The sequence below is a fragment of the Setaria viridis genome, chromosome 8 (genome assembly GCF_005286985.2).
Source record: "Setaria viridis chromosome 8, Setaria_viridis_v4.0, whole genome shotgun sequence".
Taxonomy (NCBI): domain Eukaryota; kingdom Viridiplantae; phylum Streptophyta; class Magnoliopsida; order Poales; family Poaceae; genus Setaria; species Setaria viridis.
The window spans coordinates 4108488-4131089 of NC_048270.2; the positions used below are offsets into that span (position 1 = coordinate 4108488).

Below are 22602 nucleotides of genomic sequence, written 5' to 3' on the forward strand. Positions count from 1 at the left end.
ACCTTGTACCCGACTAGTTTTCTCACCCCCCTAGAGTATATAAAGGAGGGTAGGGGTCCCTAGATCGGTAGGCAAAGACCTCATAGAATCACAACAGAGAACCAAATCCTCAACACCAAACAACACCCAATCGTAGGGCATAATATTCAACACGTCAAACAGGACGTAAGGTATTATGCTGCTTTGGCGGCCCGAACTGTCTGGCGATCCCCCACCAACCAATCTACTACCTCAGGCTACCCCTCTGTAGGTTGCCGGGTATAAAACATCGACATCTGGCATGCCAGGTAGGGATGATTGTCGAGATCATCAGGCGAGCTTGAAGGACCTCATCAAGATCAATCTACTCTACAAGATAAGAACGCTGTTCTCCCATCCAATCGACGACTCGGTGTGCAACTGCGTCGAATTTCAAGGCGATGTCGTCGGACTGGCTAATTCCGAGCTAGCATCTGTTCTTGCCAAATTGGAATTCGAAACGGAGTGCGGAGTGGAGCAATCAAGATCGAGATGGAATAGAATTGTACGGCATCAAGATGGAATCCTACATGGAATTGATTTCATTGGTCGAGTCCGAAGCGAAGACTACTTTGTTGATCGGATACGGAAAAGCACACCAAGCATCGAAATAAAGAAACAGCTGCCCCAATAGTGTATTCATCTATACGCACACCAAAAAAGCTACCAGAAGGACTTCAGCTTGCGTGGCAACACCAACAAATCTCTCCCGATATGATTGACTACTTCTGCAAGAACAAGACATCCACGCTGGCTCGCTAACGTCTACTTCAACTACTCATCTTGACTAGAAAACTAGTTGAGGATGGGCCTCATATCGTCAACAACTAGTCGAAATTAACTCTGACTAGTTGGCTTCATCAACAATAGTTGCGGATTTATCGACGACCGCCATGACTTCATCGACAATCATCCATGAATCAAGCTAATTCACTTTTTAATTATTTTATATAATTTTTCCGGCTTATTTTCCGCATACAGGGCAATGCACCGAGTGCTTATTTGTGTACGCCTCTCAACGGGAATTATCCTTCAGAGCTACACTTTGCCAATTAGTCCTAGGGCATATTAACCGCCAGCCATAGGCTTGGTACACCGAATTACGAAGGCTATAGCCATGGATTTGGTGCATTGAGTTCCGGAAGCTCCGCCACAAGCTCGGTACATAGAATTTAGGAGGCTATGCCACACAGTTTTGTGCATTGAGTGCTGGGGGCTCACAACGACTACACCCTAATGAGGCACAAATCCTATGCGTGGCAACACACGCTCTACTCGCCAAAAGGCAGAGAAGTCTCAAAGACTACTTTAAGTGCAATCGCGCTCTCTTTTTGTTGCAATGTCAACTACTTATTTTCAATGTCTTTTTCTTAATGGTCGCTAATATCCTCGAGGAGAACACACCTTAATTCGTGAAAACATCAAATCTTCTGTCATGCCTAAACGCTAGGACGCGTACACAAGACAAATATCTCAGATGCGTAGCAGCAGTGCCAGTACGTGTACATGAGACAAATATCTCACACGCAGTGGCAATGGCTAAATAGGGACTGAGAGCCTAAACGTAACAGGCTAACTACTCGGGAACAATATGGCCGAAATAAGAGCATGACACACAACATTTACATTACATTCATCACTGAATAAATTTCAATATGCTACATAATATATGCATCTTTTTTTTAGGTCAAGCTTCAACAATGACTCTCTAAGACGCGCAATGTACCTCCAATGGCTCAGCTAGCTTTTAGTCTTATCATCAAGAAAGAAACCTATTGTAGCCAGTAGTTGAATTTGTTTGAATTGGATGACCCTTCCGAAGAAACAAGTCCCCCTATAGCGGCTTAGCACAATACCACTAGTAGTAGCTGCTAAAGGGCGCTGGTAATAGTGCGGTGAAGGAAACCAATGCCACGGGAGAAGAGTGTAGCTAGAAACAATGCTAGTATTGGCGAGGACACAGGCCGGTAATATTACTGGCACTGGTAGCAGCGGGGCGCTCTAACGATCCGTAATAAACTGTAGCTACCAAACGTAGAAAAACTACGCATCTAAAAAAAGTTAAAACGATTTTTAATTTGAAATGGACGGAGTAGCTTGTTGAAAGCTACAATTTCCTATAAAATTGTTTCCACCAGAGTCTACAAAAAATATATATAGATATGCAAATCAAGCTATAAATGAAAATACAAACACACTACGCCACAATCGATTTTTGTTGACGGAAAATACAAACACACTAGGCCATAATCGATTTTTGTTGACGGGTAACTGACCTATGTGCTGGCAGGCGGAGCACCCACCAGCAACTTTGAGCCAGCACAAATGGTTCTCTGTGCTGGCGGGTAAAACCAGCACAAATGGTTCTTTGTGCTAGCAGGTAAAGCCAGCACAAATTTGCTTTGATACTTGCACACTCTCTCACACGGTATGCAGCTGGGTGCATTAATTTGCTTTGGTACTTACACACCCTCTCACACTCTGGGTAAGCCGCGTGCGGTGTACTTGCGCTTTTGTGCATGAGCTGGCCACTGTGCTAGCGGGTCGCCCGCCCGCTAGCACAAATGGGGCACCCCATTTGTGCTGGCGGGTGCTAATCATGCCCGCTAACATAGTAATTTGCTTGTGCCAGTATAAATCATTTGTGTTGTAGTGACACAGGAATTCAAAATGTGAATTTAAGCAAAAGGTGTCTCCATCGCTTCTATTTCCAGCCACAGTGAATTTACAGTGACACCCGTATCACTGTCAAGCAGCTGCCGAAATCCATGTCAGGCCACCGGAACGTATTGTTGGCCGACAACGTAAATGCAGCTGTTGATCGATTGCTATCGTGTTTAATCCTCGTGCTGAATTCGGTTCTGAGAAACAGTAGATGTAGCTGTATGTACTTGATTCGCGTTCTCCATCTTTAGCATCACATATTACACGTGAGAGTTTACCATAAAAATGATGGGGTTAATTGTTAGAGTTTACGTGAGAAACAGTGTGTACAGTATCGTCTTTAAAATAAAACAGTGTGTTATCTTCAGTTATTCTGCTATTGGTTAGTTTTAGCTTCCTTTCCGTCGATACAAGGTCCTTACTTGGCAACATGTCCCATTGAAGACGAGTGCTTTCGTGTATGCGGATAAATTCTTGTCAGCCTCTATGCGGACGCTTCAGGTAAATTGGCACGCTTTATTTCTCGGTGTGATGAACTAGCATGCTTTAGTTGTGATCTAGTTGAAGGATGTTTGGTTGGCGTATGGATAAAATGATGCTATTACATGGATACGCTTATAAAGTGTATTAGTGTGTGCCTGGTAACTCCAACTCTATTCCACCAAATTTTAGAATGCACAAAATCGTCACAAATCTGCGTGTCGGCCACACATTGGCCTGCCTTCATCAGTCATCACAGTGCCCAAATCTCCATGAGATGAGAGAGTATAATATCTGAAATTTGCTCACTTGGTGTAAGCCACACCATCACAACGATGCATACATGATACAGTCCATCGTGTTCCCAGTTACAAAAAGCTCTAAAGTGTGACTTAATACTGCAGTGAACCACTGCAATCGCATGACTGGCAGAACTTTGGTTTCAGCCGAGGAAGGAACACTGATATACTCTCCAATCAAAGATTCCTGAAAATAAATATAATTGCCATACAGTATCAAATCTCAGAAAATGACCCAAACCTGTCTTCAGATGAGTAGCCATGTCCATGTGCATGAAGTAAATACACTGAAAAGCTTCATATGGAACCTACACGCACTGCGAGAACTAAAATCCACTGACATTTGAACACAAACCACTAATCACCGTATTTGATTTCAGAACTTCTACTCATCAAACTACAAACAGAAGTTACAGAACATGAAGTTTATTAATCATTGAACTAAAAGCAATGATCAGTCAATCATATATACTCATATACATTTTGCACTAAATTCCATTTCCTGACTTCAAAAATATTCTGAATTAGCTTCATACTGAAGAAAATCTAACAAACAAAGGTGGAATCTAACACTCCACAATTTTCCATTCAAGACACCTTCACAGAATTAAGATACTCCACAACAATTTCAGAAACTTACAGCTACTACTGGCAAGATTAAAAAGGGGCGATGTCAAACCAGATTAATGGCCCTACCCTACGACTGGGATGTAGTAGCACGAACTTGCAGCTACTAGCAAGCCCAATACATGGAGCAATGACCAAATAATTAGTCCATAGTAAAATAGCAACGAAAATGATTTACATACACTACCAAATAATCAAAGAAAAAGTATCTGTTTAGTATATCTTAATGTTCTTCATATCTGAAATTCTAAATCCTGATTACAGAAAATGTACCCTCAATATATATGTAGAAATTGTAGAAAGAAAGAACAGAGAACATCATTTCCTATTGGATAGATGCTAGACAAGTGATATTTTTCCTAGCTAATCTAATATCACTTTTCACACTAACATTATTTAATTATAAAGAAAATCAACTTAGATATACTACTACATGAGTCACCAAGTTATAGAAGCTTTAAATACTCTTGGGTATGGTAACCCATACGTAAATTACTAAATTAGTCAAAGAAGTTTCTTTTCATTAAAATGCTAATATTTTGTACAAGAAATACATGAACGAAGCAATCCTAATTAGGGTGCACATTACTTCACTGTGGATCAACCAGAAACTGAACTATGAAATTTCACTGGAATACAACAGTTAATCAGTCATCTATTAGCCAAACTCAGCCTGCTTTCTATACGTGGAAAATGGAAATGGAACATGGACACATTGAAGTACATTAAAGCATCTTCATACAAAAACTATAAATGCACATTGCTGCAAAAAGTTCAATTAAACATTACAGCAAAAACAATTACTAGAGATGTTGTATGAACGCTTACCCCTCATCAAACCACCAACTACAGGATTTATATGTTAATTCATGAACTATATGCAACAAGTAACATATAATGCCAAGATGGAAACAACCTTGGCCAACTGCCTTACAGCCATAGTAACATTTTTGGCATTGCAAGGTCTACTGAACTTTCATCAATATTCAAGTGGCGCACACACATGCAATACTCATCGGAAAGAAACTCTTTACCATCACCAAACACTCTTACTGGATGTAGCGCAATTGACTTCATTTGGACACGAGTAGTGTGTCAGGTTTCTGCTGCTTGCTGGGTGTGTTTGGCTTTGAGCTTGGCCTAGAGCTCGATGCATTGCTTATGGCAGTGCCAGCAGTCACAATTGTCCAAGAAGCCACCGCCACAGCTTCCTTTGCAGCCTTTCTAGCACTCTTGTCAAGCTCAATCAAGCTTCTGGCTGCTAGGATTGCCTGTGGCACAAGTCATGGCATGCGCGGGCATAGACAACCCTCACAGGGTCTGCAGCTGCATCCCTTACCTCAACTGGGTTCAGCGGTGCAAGCAAGCAATGCCCAAGAACCCTCATCACTGGCTGGAGAAGCTCCCAGGGTAGCGGCAACCTGGCCTCCTTATCGTAATCCTCGTGGCAATTCCGTCCACTGCTGTCACCGTTGATACGCATCCTTGACAGTTCCTCCTCAAGTTCCTTCCCATTCTCAGCCTCGGACAACATTGGTGACACGGACCCCAAAGAGTCACCCTCCTCTTCCTCCAATTCCTTCTCATCAAGCTCAAAACGGCATTTGCAGTACTGCCCCGTCCAGGCCGCCGCAGCATTGCAAGCATCCACCTTCGACGCAGCTGGCATCTGTGAAATCTTGTAGTAAGCCTCGAATGCAACTCCGATAATCCCCGCTCGCTTGGTTGACTTCACAGCTGCCTGCGGCTCCAGCAGCGGCGAGAGCACCCCCACCACGGGAGTCGCCTGCGGAGGAGGGATCGGCGGCGGCTGATGCCGGCGAGGAGACTTCGAACTGGGGGTGGACGCCGGCGCGTGGTACAGGGAGGGGACGGACAGGTCAGGGACCTGGACGAGCACAGGCTTCCCCTGACGATTCTTGGCCTCGGAGGAGTAGACGGCGAGGAGCACCGCCTCGAAGCCGGAGAGCGAGGATGGGAGCTCGGGCGGGAGCCGGCGGAGGTAGAGCGCCGCCAGCAGGGGCAGGAACGCGAGCGCGGCGAGGCGGAGGTCGGCGTCCCGGGAGAGGAGCGTGTCGTAGAGCCAGTGGCAGGCGGGGTCGTCGGCGCCCCCGCCGGCCCGGAGCGCGCCGGAGAGCGCCGCGTAGGCTGCCGGGGAGCGGAGGAGCGCGCGCGCGGGGCGGAGGAGAGCGCGAGGATGCGGGACCGCGCCTGCGAGACGGACTCCCACCAGGACGGGCTCGGGTCGGAGGCGGAGGCGGAGGGGGACGGCGAGGCGGCGCCTGCGCCGGCGGAGGATGGGGAGGGAGGCATAGCGGCGACGGCGGCGGAGGAGCCGAGATGAGATCTCCTCCTCGGCTGTTGGGGGTGGGAATGGACTTGCCAGTTCGTCGGAGACAGGTAGGTGGTAAATAATGGGCCTAATGGGTCGTGTAACGATATTAGTGGGCCAAATGGGTTGTATGTCGGCCCATATATGGTCAAGAGAGTTTGATGTAAATACCGGGCCGCGTTTGTTATTGGCCCAATATGAGTGTCCAAACTCAAAAGTACTAACTGAATACAAAATTCCTCTTGGAAAAACAATACCTGAAGGAGTAAAGAGATTTCCTGGAGAGGTTAGGAGTTGACAACTGCATGAGTAAAATGGAGTTACTAAAGCACTGATGTAGGCATTGAGAAAATTATGCATCCTCTGATCTTCTCCTTCTCTGTTACATTTTCGTTATCATTGAGTTGAATGCCAAACATTAGACTCATCAATATTAACCACATTGTTCACAACTCTATTACATTCATCTGACAAAAATAAATGGAATAAGCCTCCGCATTCATAACCTTTACCAACAAATATCCCATACTTAAATAGTGTTTTTTGTCAAAATTCAGTGTTTTTTATTAGCAAAGCTATATAACTTTATTTATATCTCATATATTTTGGCAAGAAAGCAGTTAGGCAACTTGAAGATAAGATCTTATTCTGACAACGGAGTACCATGTAATCCGATAGATAAGCACATCAACCAATTATGCATACAGAAAACATTCAACTACTTTAAAGTCATGTAGATTAACAATCATTCTGGAAATAATGTTTGGAAAAAAAATTCTTCTTACACGGTTAGGAGAAAAGAAACAGTTGATATCTGTAATTTTCTTAGGCTGTCCGCATGGTTTAATGGATGTAAAATATAGGGGAGAAGTATACCTCATTAAATCATCTTGCTTAAGCAAGAAGCTCAGCGAGATTATTGGTTCTGGAGACGTTCTCACGCTCGCAGAGCAGATCGTGCTTTGGTCAGGGGGTTCTTTTATTCTCACGCTTGCTTGTCTCAGATCGAGGATTGGTTGGGTGATGGGAAGAAGACGGAAGGATTCTTGCTTTTTGGGTGATGCGAAGAAGATGGGAGGGTTCCGGCTTGGGTGGGCGACGAAGGGACCGGAAGGCACTCGATTTTTGTGGCATGGCATATCCGATTCGTTTGCTCGGCTCGATGACGATGGGGAATAACTAGGGCTGTTAGAACAAGAGCTGAATATGCATGGCAGTATTAGCGGTAGAGTAAATTAGGTGATAAGTGTTGTTTTGTAGAATAGTTCCCATGTCTAGCTTAATTTGGGGATTAACAAACTATCATAGCTTTGGTATTGTGTTTAATTCTTTTTCATTCGTATCGGTATACATAGATCTATATCGCTTGCACTGGTGGAGGGCAAAATTTGTAGCAAGGGAAAAGGAGAAAAATGGATTGAGGAGGAGGAGAGGACTAAGGTGTGGTGCATCTTCTTAGTAGATTTGGCTTTTTCCATCTCAATCTTGCTGCCCTAGGTTTGCGGGATGATCAAGGTGAGGTGAATCCACTTTAGCTCTGCTAATTGATTGTTTTAGATGATTCTTGGAGATGAGGATTAGTGGATTTGTTAGGAAAAACACGGTTTGAGATCGATCTAAGGTGTGCTGTCCTGTAGCTCGGGCAGTGCTGCTGTCCTTATAGTTTTGGCAACCTAAACAATTTTTCCTCCGAAAGTGGACCATACAAAAGTTGTAGACGTTTGTGAGATCTATCTGCTGTCAAAGTTTCACATGTTTTTGGTGGAATATACCTTCAGTTATTGAATATTGTTTGGACACTGTTTCTAAATATCCAGATTTTGACAGCAGATGTTCAGACATATATTAGATGATCTTAAGGATGGAATTCGTGGAAACACATAATAAAAAAGTTGTAGGTTGCCCAGAGATGTATGTCCTGACAAACTTTTAGAATTTTTGGACAAGGGGTTTGGGAGATATGGATTTTTGTATGCTGCTGCCCGAGATTTCAGACATATTCTGTACTTCATATTCAACTGCAGTTTTACCCCTCTTTGGATTATGTTAAAAATAGAGGATCTGAACAAAGTTACAAGCTTTTTCCCTTATCTTTATAAGTTGTATTTGTTTGCTGTCATATCTTTTGTAATTTTAAAGATACAAAAAAGTGAAGCAGCACTACTACGGTTAGCCTAGGCAATGTTCACCGTTAGTGCTTGTTTGACGGGTTGGGCTATATGAGTGCTTTTCTTGCTGTATGCACATGGTGTTTGAGGATATGCGCTGATCTTATTGTGTGCAAAACAAGTGGTAACGCTCCGGATCACGTTTAGAGCGGCTGTCTCCTTCATTGGGAGGCAAGTAACGTAGCGGTGGTTGCTACAAACTTTAATTTGCTATTTTTTCTATCTCCACCTTAAATTTCATAATGATAACTTATCCAATATGATCCATTCAATTACAGGTTTATGCATGTCTTACTGTTGTTATTACATATGCCTTGTTCTTTACTTTATAACTTGGTACTGGCTCTTGTTGGCATTTAGGATGTGGTTTATGTTGTCAAATGAGAAGAGACTTATCTGGTACATGCGATGTATACTCTCTCTATGCGATCTGTCTTGACATTGCATTTCATTGCATCACAACACATGGCATATGGAGTTATGTCGGCACTTGATAGCTGCAACCGTACCGGTACAACATCGCTTATTGGGCATAATGATGCAGCTTCATACTTTGTTGAGTATGAAGGCAGGAGACATGGCATTTGCATTTAGGGTGCTATTGGTTTTCTATGGTATTTATTTGACAATGGTGCTGAGAAGTGAATCTTCTCCAAGATTTGGCGATGAATTGGTTTTATTTATGTATAAGGGTGTTGGAGTTGATATTATTATTATTTTTCATTGATGAGCTATGCTTGCTGATAATAATTAAACCATTGTCTAATGAACTTGTAGTTTTAATAGCTTGTTAAAGCCGGTTACTTGCTGAGATTTTATATCTCACCCCTATTTTATCATCTCAGGTACTTGATGGATGGATGCTTTGCTTGGGGGTTGGGAAGTAGCAGCATGTCACACACTTCTCTTTAATCAAAATTCTCTAGTGTGATGCTGTAATATTTAAATCCTTCTCTATGAGAGTTTGTTTGTTGCTTAATGATGGATAAGATTCGTTAAACCTTGCATTTAATCATTGGATATCATATTAGGATCTTTCATTTATGCTAGTGTGCTTTATCTGTTTACATATCTGATTATTTGTTGCTTACGCGATGTTTCCGTTTTAGGGGAGATGCTGTCAAAATCTTTCCCTTTTGTACGGTGTGGCTTAGCAGCATCCTAAGATGATGGTGTTTGTTTTTCCTAAGGTGTTACAGCCATGTACGATAGGTTGGCCACATGGTGCTGATGTGGCATGGTCTGGGCCCACACGTGAGGCCCACGGACTGGTATGGGGCCCACAAGTTGACCGGTGGGACCCCGTTGACCGCTGATGTTGAGCCATGGCCAAATATGTGTGGAGCTTGGTGGTTCTGGACACCTCCTTTGCTACTCCAGCAGGTAGCCCCAGCATCACCTGATCAGTAGTGGGCGGCACGGTAGCTGATAGAGCTGGCGCGGTTAACTCGGGGGCTACCACAGCTGTTGACGGCATTTCCTCCGGCAATGTGTCGACGGCCGCATCACCGACTTCAAGGTTGGACGCGGCTATCTCTTCAGAGACAGTCTCATCTACAGCCTTCATGAACCAAGAAATTCACCACATCAATAATGCATCTCGAGTTCATCAGTGACATACAAGTCATCGACTACATACCGTGGTACCCCGAGACTTTTCAGTGGTTGCAACAGACTTAGCCGCAGCCATCTTGTGGACTACTCTGTGCCTCTTGACAGGACGAGAAGGTTCGTCCTCTGACTCCTCGGCGGCGGTCTCTGACTCTTCTTCCGACTGTGCCACATAGCCGTCAAGTACTCGGGACTTCTAAACAGCAAATCGGTGTCAGCAACAAGAATCACAAGTCCAAAGAAAACAAGTCAAGAAGGAAATACGTACCACCTCTGGCTCGTACCAGGATTCATACTGGCGAAGGGCCGCAGGGATCACTGGAACTCCCTGATAGTTCCTGAAGAATTTCGCCAGACGCGCCTCCACGTCGTCGTCAGATATGTCCTCCTCAGACATACGCGAAGGATCTTTCAGACCTTTGTACTCATTTCCCGGGTGAGCGCGTTTTTGAAGTGGCTGGACCCTTCTTTTCAGAAAGCTGGCTGCCACATTGATCCCAGTCAGACCGAGTGCTTTCAACTCGGTGATCTGCTGCATCTGAAGATCAAGCTCCGGGGTATCCTTAGGCTCGCTTACCAAATTTTCCGCATGCTTGGGCGCGTGACCAGTCACCACAGGCAGGCGAGGATCATGGTTCCCGATGTAGAACCACCTTTTCTTCCAGTCCCCATGGGAGTCGGTTAGATTATACTCAATATATGCATTCGAGTTCCTGAGTTGGAACCCGGTGCCTCCAAAAACCTCCGTCCGCTGGGCACTCGGCTCAGGCTTGCAACGGAACAATTTCCTGAATAGCTCAAGACTTGGAGGTACTCCTAGGAAAACTTCACATAGATGTACAAATATAGCCATGTGCAGTACTCCATTGGGATTCAAGTGGACGAGCTGAAGACTGTAGTACTCGAGAATACCTCTGAAGAAGTCGGAGGTAGGCACGGCCAGTCCCCTTTCCACAAAGTGAGCAAGCATCACCGTCTCCGCCGGGTGCTCCTCGAACTGCCACGCATTGGGAAATGTGGGGTGCCACTGCACGATTTCCTTCGGCTGATGAAGCGTCCCCACATAAGTAGAGACTAAATGTGATACAAATATCAGTCCCAGGAGGCTGATAACACATTTATTCAACAGATAATTCAGTTACCGTACAACTCCCGAGGGAGTGGGCGTGAAAGCCACGCAACGATAAGAAGTAAATAAAGAACAGCGGCTAACCAAGCGACTGCCAAAAGACAGCACTCGGGACTACACGGCAGCAGCAGCATCTTGGAAAGGCCAACACCACAGGCAGCGTTGGGTGCGGACACAACCTCTACTCGAGGTCTTCGGCGACGAAGTCCGGGTCTTCCTCTGTAGTAACGAAGCAAGGGTGAGTACAAACGTACTCAACAAGTCCAACCCCATCCACGGAGGGGGATACAAGCAAGTTTATGCACAGGTTACAACAAGGATAGGCTAAAGTTCATTTGCGGTAAAGCTAAATTTTCAACACATGCAGGGGATCATTTTCGAAAGGGTTTTTGTAAAGTTTTCCTTTTAGTACCCGAAATATGAGTGGGGTTGATCCTACACAAAGGATCCAAGTTTTTATCGCTATCGGACTCCCCGTCCGCCATAGCGCACGGCACATTTGCCGGACTCTTCCAAAATTCAACACCCACACACACACATGTGACATCCTTGCCCAAGAACTAGTTATGTGACCAAGCCGTAACTCGTCCAATGCCGTGGACACGGCTACCCGGATAGGTTTTAACTCTGCAGAGGTTGTACACTTTTCCCACAAGTAGGGTACCGCAGCACGATCACCGTAATGTCGGTGTGGATCCTAACAAAGCCATTACCCACCTTAGCTAAGGCTGGCTAGCCCTCGCGGAAACACCCAAGGGGTTCACGGCTCGTCCACGAGACCGTAACCGGGACCTAAGTCACCAAGATCTTACTCCTTTTCCATGGGCTCCCGTTGCTCACCAGCACCCCTGAGGACTAACAGTTCAGCTAGTGGGATTTATGCTAAGCCGTTGCCCATACAACGGTCGAGTGGTTGCACGATGGTGGAATTAGGCAAGATGACACATCAACTCGGTCCTTAATTATGACAAGATGGATATCTCCCGACATTGCTCAACCACTAAGGTACGAGCACAAGAACCTGGCATCCCACACAAGGATTACCCATCCATCCTGTCTACACATCCTTTTCCCCTGAACCCGGAAAGCCATTTTTCTCACTTGCACACACACACACGTTTATTTTCCGAAAACACCATGGTAATAATGATTGCAGTTGTGTAACAAATTCCTAAGCATTCTAGCAGTGGTTATCATCTAAACAGAGCAAGTCGTATTTAGAGATGAGCATAGGATGGCAAGGAATGTTCATAACAATCAAGGGGTGGCTATCCAACCAGGTCTTGCGATGAAATAATATGCATTTTGTAAAACAGGCCAATAGGTTGTGTTTGAAAAACTAGGTATTAAGTATGCATCAAAGGGTGAGATTGGACTTGCCGTCTTCAAAGCCTTCCAGGAGTTCCAGCTCGCGGTACTGGTCCTCGGGCTCGGGCTTACGGTCAAACTCCTTCTCGGGCTCCTCCTCGGGTAATCCACGATCTACGACACACACAAGCAAACACACAAATAAATAAAAGAGGAAACGGTTTTTAATCGTGAGCTCCGAACAGGAAACGTGAACGGAAAATAGGTAGAAGGATTATTTTTGGGGAATTTGGATATGGATCGGTGAAAGTATTCCAGAGGATGACGTGGTGAAATTTGGGTTTAATTGGAGGAAGTTTGGCGCATGAAATGACGGGTTAAACATGAATTAGGGGCTTAAACGGAGGTTTAGGACTGATTTATAATAAACCAGGGACCTATTTGTAAATACTTTTGGGGTGGAGGGGCTTATCCGCGAATGGCTTTATGAGAGTGGTGGGAGGACTATTTCGCGAATAGTGGATTTCAGGGGGTTAGATCGGAAATTGGTTTTCTTCTTCCTTTGGTGCGCACAGTACACAGAGAAGGAGAGAGGGAGGGGCACGGCCGGCCTAGGGGCGGCGGCTTAGGGTCGCCGGCGGCGAGGGGAGGCGGCGGGAGAAGGCGGAGGGGTCCGTGGAGGCCCCATTTTGCTTCTCACCTTGGGGATTTGGGTAAGGAAGGGGGTGCGGCCGGTGGTGGATCTTGGCGGCGGCAGTGGCGGCGGCTCGGGCGGCGGAGGCACTGGTGGCGGCGGCGCTTGGCTGGGCGTAGGGGAGGCGGTAAGTGGTGTTGGTGGATGGAGAGTGGGGAGGGCCGGGCGGCTTTTATAGGCGGCGGGGAGGACGCCGGCGGTAGGGGACCGGCAAGGGCCGGCGGCGACCGGCGGCACGGCACCGATGGCGTGCCGTGGCGAGGAGGTAGGGGCCGGGGCGGGAAGGTAGGGGCCGGCAGGTGGACGGCGCAGGGACGTGCCGGTAGGGCCGGGAGGGTCGAGCGCGGGGCGCCTTCGGGCGGCGCGCGGCCCGATGGCGACGGCGTGGCCGGCGGGGCCAAGGCGGGCGGCATGGGCCCGGGCGTGCAAGGGACCGGCGACGGAGGGTATGGCACCAGGAGGAGTGGGGCGCCGGGAGTAATGGCGTTGGGGCCAGCCAGGAGGTGTGGCACCAGGGGGAGGTGACGACGGGTGCCAGGAAGAAGAAAGAGGAGGAGAGAGAAGAAGGAAGGAGGAAGGAGGAAGAAGAAAGAGAAAGAAAGAAGAAGGAAAAAGAAAAGGAAAAAGGGGGGAAGGAAAAAGAGAAAGAAAAGAGAGGGACCGACGGCGATTGCGGCACGCAGTCGGAGCATGCGCACGACGGTCTGACGACGGCACGCGGCGAGATTTACGGGCACAGACAAAAGATGGGTGGGGGTCGGCATGGGTGTCGGGACGGCGAAATTGTCGGGGAGATTTCCGATTTCCGGGAGCTCAACGGTAAAAAGATTTTGAAGACGGTTTTTAACGGGTGATTTTAGTTGGTGATTTCTGCGGATGTTACAAACCTACCCCACTTAAATTGAATCTCGTCCTCGAGATCCGACTGAGTCCTGAAGAGATGGGGAAATTCTTTCTTTAACGCGTCCTCGCGTTCCCACGTGGCCTCTTCTTCGCCATGCCTACTCCATTGTACTCTGCAGATCCGGACTGCTGTATTCCTTGTCCTTCTGGTGACAGTGTCCAAAATTTTAACAGGCACTTCTTGATACCGAAGGTCCTTTTGCAGGTCTATTGTTTCCACCAGTACTTGCTCCTCCGGTACTCTCAAACATTTCCTTAGTTGAGAGACATGGAATACTGGGTGTATATCCGATATTTCTTCGGGCAGTTGGATACGGTAAGCCATGGCTCCAACTGTCTTTAACACTTGGTATGGTCCAATATACCGAGGGGCTAGTTTTCCTTGCACTTGAAACCTTCGAGTACCCCGAATCGGGGATACCTTGAGGTAGACAAAATCTCCCTCATTGACTTACAATTCCCATCTTCTTTTGTCTGAGTAGCTCTTTTGTCTGGACTGTGCAGCCTTCAGCTTCTCTCGGATTTCTGCCACACGGTCTTCTGCTTGATGAAAGCTGGTCCGACCAGGGAGCGTTCTCCCACTTCTGACCACATCAGAGGGGTCCGACACCTTCTACCATAAAGGGCCTCAAAGGGTGACATGCCTAGACTGGCTTGGTAACTATTGTTGTATGAGAACTCTGCATAGGGTAAACTTTGTTCCCAATCCTTTCCATAGGTTAGGACACACGCTCTCAACATGTCCTCCATGATTTGGTTGACCCGCTCTGTTTGGCCATCGGTCTGGGGGTGATAGGCTGAACTAAAATCCAGTTTGGTGCCCATGGCTTTATGCAAGCTCCTTCAAAACCTAGAGGTGAACTGAGTTCCTCTATCCGAGACGATCCGGCTGGGCACACCATGCAGCTTCACTATGTTGTCGACGTAGAGTCGAGCTAGTCTTTCTCCACCGTATGTGGTCCGTACGGGTAGATAGTGAGCAACTTTAGTGAGTCGGTCCACTATTACCCATATGGAATCATTTCCCTTTTGAGTTCTGGGCAAGCCTACAACAAAATCCATGCCGATCTCATCCCACTTCCAAACCGGGATAGGCAAGGGTTGTAGCAAGCCGGCTGGCTTTTGGTGCTCGGCCTTGACCCTTTGGCAAGTATCACAACGGGCGACAAACTGAGCTATGTCCGCCTTCAATCCGTTCCACCAGTATTTCTGCTTTAAGTCCATATACATCTTGGTGGATCCGGGGTGAATGGAGTATGCCGAGTTATGGGCTTCATCCATGATGGTCTGCCGGAATTCTCCGTCCTTGGGGACACAAATTCTGTCCTTGTACCACAAGGTTCCCTTGTCATCTACTCTGAAATCCGGGGCTTTATTTTCTCCGGTTTGCTTGCGGATTTTTACTAAGTCCTGGTCTGAACTCTGGGCTTCTCGGATTTTATCCTCCAAGATGGGCTGGACACTTAGCTTGCGGCTAGTATTCTGGGGAATGATATGTACATTTAACCGGGCCATTTCCTCTTGTAGACGGGCATTCTCGGGTCCGAGCTGTCCATAGGACTTTCTGCTTAAGGCATCAGCTACAACATTAGCTTTGCCGGGGTGGTAATGGATTTCTAGGTTGTAGTCCTTTACCAGTTCTAGCCACCTCCTTTGCCTTAAGTTCAGATCGGGCTGGGTGAAAATGTACTTTAGGCTTTTATGGTCGGTGTAGATTTCACACTTATTCCCAATCAGATAATGTCTCCAGATCTTGAGGGCATGCACTACGGCTGCAAACTCTAAGTCATGGGTTGGGTAGTTCTGCTCATGGGGCTTGAGTTGTCAGGAAGCATATGCCACAACCTTCCCGTCCTGCATGAGGACACATCCTAATCCTTGTCGGGATGCATCACAGTAGATGACGAAGTCTCGCTGGATATCTGGTAAGGTTAATACTGGGGCTGTTGTCAACCTCTTCTTCAGCTCTTGGAAGCTCCGCTCACATGACTCGGTCCAAGTGAACTTCTTATCCTTCCTGAGCAACTCTGTCATGGGCCGGACTATCTTGGAGAATCCCTCAATAAACCTCCGATAATACCCAGCTAAACCCAGAAAACTCCTGATCTCACTAACATTGGTGGGTTGCTGCCAGTTGGAGACGGCTTCAACCTTCTCAGGATCAACTGCTACTCCTTCCGCGGTCAAGATATGACCAAGGAATGCCACTTTCTCCAGCCAAAATTCGCACTTGCTGAATTTAGCATAGAGTCGGTGGGCTCTCAATTTTTCTAATACCACCCGTATATGTTGTTCATGCTCCTGAACACTTTTGGAGTAAATAAGTATGTCGTCAATAAAGACTACGACAAACTTATCTAACTCGTCCATAAACACCTTGTTCATGAGGTTCATGAAATAAGCAGGTGCATTGGTCAATCCAAAGGACATCACTGTAAACTCGAATTGACCATAATGGGTGACAAAGGCTGTCTTCGGGATGTCGCTCTCCTTGATTTTGAGCTAATGGTACCCTGATCTCAGGTCTATCTTGGAGAAATACTTGGCTCCTTTCAGCTGGTCGAATAGGTCATCTATTCTGGGGAGGGGGTATTTGTTCTTAATGGTGACTTCATTTAGTGCGCGATAATCTACGCACATCCTCATACTCCCATCTTTCTTCTTGACAAAAAGTACGGGGGCTCCCCACGGGGATGAGCTAGGCCTGATAAAGCCACTCTGCTACAATTCTCCCAACTGTTTCTTCAGTTCGGCTAACTCTGAGGTTGCCATTCTATAGGGTCTCTTGGCTATAGGGGAGGTTTCGGGGACAAGGTCAATTACGAACTCTATGTCCCTGTCAGGGGGCATTCCAGGTAGTTCCTCAGGAAAGACGTCCGGGTATTCACTCACTACCGGGACCTCTTCTATGGTCTTGGTCTCCATGCTAAACACCATGGGGTCTGGGCCACTTCCCCTAGTGTGATAGGTCACTTGCACATCATCTCGATTGGTCAGGTGCACTACCTTATCAGCACACCCTATATGACCGTCATGCAGGCTCAACCAGTCCATTCCAAGAATCACATCTATCCCCTTAGACTTAAGTACTACTAGATCCGCTAGAAATTCTACCCCACTTAAATTGATCCTTACCCGAGAACAACCTAGTCGACACTGAATGTCGGCCCCAGGAGTCCGGGTTAATAGGGGTAACTTTAGTAGTACTGTAGGTATATGATGTTCTTCCACAAAACTTGAGGATATGAAGGAATGTGATGCTCCAGAATCAAAAAGTACTATTGCCAAGACTGAGCTGACTAGAAACTCATCGAGTACCACGCCTTGAGCTTCGCGAGCCTCCTGCGCACCGATGTGGTTGACGCGGGCTCGTCCGAATGATTGCTGGGGCAGCCTCATCTGCTGGCTGTTGTTGTTGCTGGGGTTGCCGCTGCTGCGGACTGGCACACGGTTAGCCCCTGACAATGCGGCCCTAGGCCCCGCTACTGAGTTGGACAAGGCTGATGCTGCTGGCTTGTTGGCATAGGGGCAGTTGGCGATGAAATGTCCTGGCTCCCTGCAGTTGAAGCATGCCCTACCATTGCCAGTGACTTGGCTGGCGCTGCTCTGTGGGGCCTTGATAGGGTTCTGGCTCCTGAATGGGGCGGCGGTCTGATGTGAGCCAGATGCTTAGGACTGGGTCCGATAATGCATGGGAGCTTGGGATCTGGGCAAGGGGTGACCGAAGCTCCTTGGCTTCTGGAATCGGTCCTGCTGGTGTGCCTTGCTCTCCAGGAACCGACGCTTGTTGTCCCTCCGCTCTTCCGCCTTGGCCCTCTCAGTCAAGATGGCCATGTTCATCAAGGTGTTGAAGTCGGGGTAGATCTAGGGAGTGAGCAGGGTCCTCAACTCCGTGTTCAAGCCTTTCTTGAACATGTCCTGCTTCTTCTCGTCCTTGTCTACCTCCTCTGGAGCATAACGGGCCAGCTCCATGAACTGGAAGGTATACTCTTCCACAGATCTGTTGCCCTGGCGGAGCTCACGGAACTCATCTGCCTTGTGCTTCATGGTGGCTGCGGGGATATGGTAGCGACGGAATTCCGTCACGAACTCATCCCAGGTGATAGTGGAGGCATCCTGGGCGGCAGAGCAGTAGTTCTCCCACCAAGCTAGGGCAGTCCTAGTGAGCTGGTGGGCAGCCAAGAGAACTTTGTCCCTGCCCTCACAACCAAATGGCTCCAGCTTCCTCTGGATGACGCGCAGCCAGTCATCTGCGTCCAGAGGGTTGACGGATCCGCCAAAAGTGGGTGGCTTGGTCCGGAGGAAGTCTGTCAACTTCTCATTCATGTTCTGCTCGCGGGGCCTCTGGCGAGTAACGGTGTTGGCTAGAGCTTCCAGCAGAAGGGTCTGGTTGTTCATCACTTGAACCAGATCAATAACCGGTGGGGGCGGTGGCTGCTGTGTTCCCACTTGACTTTCTCCCCTTCCTTCTGGCTGGCTCACTTCCTGCTCCTCAGGAAGCACCGCCGGAGGCGGTTCTTGCCTTTCTGGCTGCCTTTCCGCACTGGGGGTGGCATGGGCCTGACTTGGGGAAGTCCTGGTGGCACGCTTGGGCGGCATCTGCAGATTGAGTGAGACTTTATGAGAGTGCGATTTGGATTTTAGTGATCTTTAAAGTGGTTAATTCGTATTTTTGAAGAGACAGAATCCACCTCCTGTCGACAAGCACACAAACTAACAAGCAACAAACACAAGCGATTTTATTTATTTTGCCACGGGGGGGGGGGGGGGGGTACAACACTGCTGGGGCAAGGCCAAAACATGTACTACACGACCGGTTACAGTAACACAACTGGAGGGTACAACTCTAAACTGCGGACCATGACGGCTTCAATCCCTGGGCAATCCTGGCTGGGCATACTACTCGCGGGGCGAGTCTTCTCCCTGGACTGAGTGGTCTTCTATCGGAAGGAGAAGGGCCAGCACCTCATCCTTCAGAGTCCCTCCCGTTGGAGGGGTCTTGGGAACCACTCCATCCGACACCTCGGAGTTCCTTTCTGAAGGTGGTGGTGCCGGGGTGGCATCCGGGCTCTTCCGCTTACTAGGTCCCGGGGCAATGGGGATTCCTTCAAGGATCGGGGCCTCATCGTCCTCAATGGCCACCATCCTCCTTCTGGCACGGATGGTGAGGTGGGCATCCTTCAATTCCTTGGAGTGCCAATCCTCAGCTTCCTTGAGAGCCTCAACGACAATGGCCTCGTTGCTTTGGGCGGCTGCGGCTCGAGCTTCGGCGGCGGCTAACTTCACCTGAGGCCTCCTCACCATAACTTCTGGGTCCTCGGCCCTACGGGTCTGCTACTTCAACTTAGCAGCCTGCTCGTCGTAGAGCTCGTCCAAGGTGAGAAGGTAGGCAGCCATGTGTAGCACAGTGGGGTCATCCTCGCGCTGTCCACGTCCTTCCAAGGTCCATACCCGGGCCAGCCAAACCGGGCGGTTTTTCTTGACAGGCGGGTAGAACCTCATCGGAGTGCGGCCAATGTGCCTCTCATAAATCTGGCACAGGAAACGGAGGGCCTTCCGGGCTGCCACTTGATAAGTATCCTTGTGCCAGAAGCCGGTGGCAGTCACATTCCATGGCTGGATGTCCGGGTAGCGGCTACTCCGCCCGATGTAGATAATCATCTCACACCGAGGGGTCCCGCGGTCCTCGTACTCCCTGCTGGTGTACTCCGGACGTTCATAAATCCTGAGGCGGTCCATGCAGGCGAACAGAAATCTGGGAAAACCAGGCTCCTTCAGGCAGTGGCTGTTGACCCATCCTTCCTCGGCCATCTGGAAAAGATTCGGGGCACAAATTAGTTTTACAATAGAGCAGAGGTAGGTAGAAATTTTGTAATTCTTTTGTTTTGGTCAACAAAGGGCTAATCCGGTCCTAAGGTCGCGTCCTACAGTCAACGACAGCTCTAATACCACCTGAAGCGTTCCCACATAAGTAGAGACTAAATGTGATACAAATATCAGTCCCAGGAGGCTGATAACACATTTATTCGACAGATAATTCAGTTACCGTACAACTCCCGAGGGAGTGGGCGTGAAAGCCACGCAACGATAAGAAGTAAATAAAGAACAGCGGCTAACCAAGCGACTGCCAAAAGACAGCACTCGGGACTACACGGCAGCAGCAGCATCTTGGAAAGGCCAACACCACAGGCAGCGTTGGGTGCGGACACAACCTCTACTCGAGGTCTTCGGCGACGAAGTCCGGGTCTTCCTCTGTATTAACGAAGCAAGGGTGAGTACAAACGTACTCAACAAGTCCAACCCCATCCACGGAGGGGGATACAAGCAAGTTTATGCATAGGTTACAACAAGGATAGGCTAAAGTTCATTTGCGGTAAAGCTAAATTTTCAACACATGCAGGGGATCATTTTCGAAAGGGTTTTTGTAAAGTTTTCCTTTTAGTACCCGAAATATGAGTAGGGTTGATCCTACACAAAGGATCCAAGTTTTTATCGCTATCGGACTCCCCGTCCGCCATAGCGCACGGCACATTTGCTGGACTCTTCCAAAATTCAACACCCACACACACACACATGTGACATCCTTGCCCAAGAACTAGTTATGTGACCAAGCCGTAACTCGTCCAATGCCGTGGACACGGCTACCCGGATAGGTTTTAACTCTGCAGAGGTTGTACACTTTTCCCACAAGTAGGGTACCGCAGCACGATCACCGTAGTGTCAGTGTGGATCCTAACAAAGCCATTACCCACCTTAGCTAAGGCTGGCTAGCCCTCGCGGAAACACCCAAGGGGTTCACGGCTCGTCCACGAGACCGTAACCGGGACCTAAGTCACCAAGATCTTACTCCTTTTCCATGGGCTCCCGTTGCTCACCAGCACCCCTGAGGACTAACAGTTCAGCTAGTGGGATTTATGCTAAGCTGTTGCCCATACAACGGTCGAGTGGTTGCACGATGGTGGAATTAGGCAAGATGACACATCAACTCGGTCCTTAATTATGACAAGATGGATATCTCCCGACATTGCTCAACCACTAAGGTACGAGCACAACAACCTGGCATCCCACACAAGGAATACCCATCCATCCTGTCTACACATCCTTTTCCCCTGAACCCAAAAAGCCATTTTTCTCACTTGCACACACACACACACGTTTATTTTCCGAAAACACCATGGTAATAATGATTGCAGTTGTGTAACAAATTCCTAAGCGTTCTAGCAGTGGTTATCATCTAAACAGAGCAAGTCGTATTTAGAGATGAGCATAGGATGGCATGGAATGTTCATAACAATCAAGGGGTGGCTATCCAACCATGTCTTGCGATGAAATAATATGCATTTTGTAAAACAGGCCAATAGGTTGTGTTTGAAAAACTAGGTATTAAGTATGCATCAAAGGGTGAGATTGGACTTGCCGTCTTCAAAGCCTTCCGGGAGTTCCGGCTCGCGGTACTGGTCCTCGAGCTCGGGCTCGCGGTCAAACTCCTCCTCGGGCTCCTCCTCGGGTAATCCACGATCTACGACACACACAAGCAAACACACAAATAAATAAAAGAGGAAACTGTTGATGCCGGATTTCGTCACGAGTGAAATCGGCGCCAGGAGAAGAGGAAATGGGAAAGTACAGTTGGAAATCGGCCGAATGGCGCTACAGTTCGAGATCGGTTGGTTGGCGCTACAGTCCAAGATCGGCCAAATGCTGCAGTACGGGATCGGCCGATGACTTCTGCCTCGCTTAACTCTTGGGGTTCGGATCGGACACGCCAGGTTCCCGATCGATTACCTTTTGCTGATGAGGAATCGGCCGATTAGGAGGTTGGAATAATTGGGCCGGTATGGGCTTGGAAAGGAATAGAAGGATGAAGGGGAGATCAGCCCATGAAGCGTATAATAACCAACCTAGTACGAATCGTACTTGTAAATATTCGTTTTCTATTTGAATTAGGGATAGAGTTCTAGTCAGATAAGGAGTCGTTTGTACGGGGCTATAAATAGCTACCTTTGTAGATCTGTAATCATCAACAAATCAATACAACAAACTACTGTTTCCTCGTACTTACTTTCAAGCAGGCGACTTCGCCAAATACTTTCTTCTTTTTCACGAGTTCGTACGGGTTGGCGGGGCTGCATCAACTTGACCTCCGGCCGATCTTGTAAGTTCCGTTTATCGAGTAAATTCTAAGCTTTAACTTCGGGCGCATCGCTGTCGTTTCGTTTAGATTTATTCACTAGTTATCGATATTTACTAGAATCATAGGTTTTACCTGTTTTTCTAGTTTTATCACCAGTTATCCAGCTAGGAATCGGCAGTTTCGGCTTTCTTTATATTCTGCTATTCAATTCACTTATTTTACATATAGCCAATTA

At 47.7% G+C, this 22602-nt stretch overlaps 1 pseudogene; it reads right to left on the reverse strand.

Annotated features, from left to right (window-relative positions):
• Positions 1–4809: 4809 nt before the first annotated feature.
• On the reverse strand, positions 4810–6466 carry LOC117866299 (uncharacterized; annotated as a pseudogene).
• Between the last annotated feature and the right edge of the window lie 16136 nt (positions 6467–22602).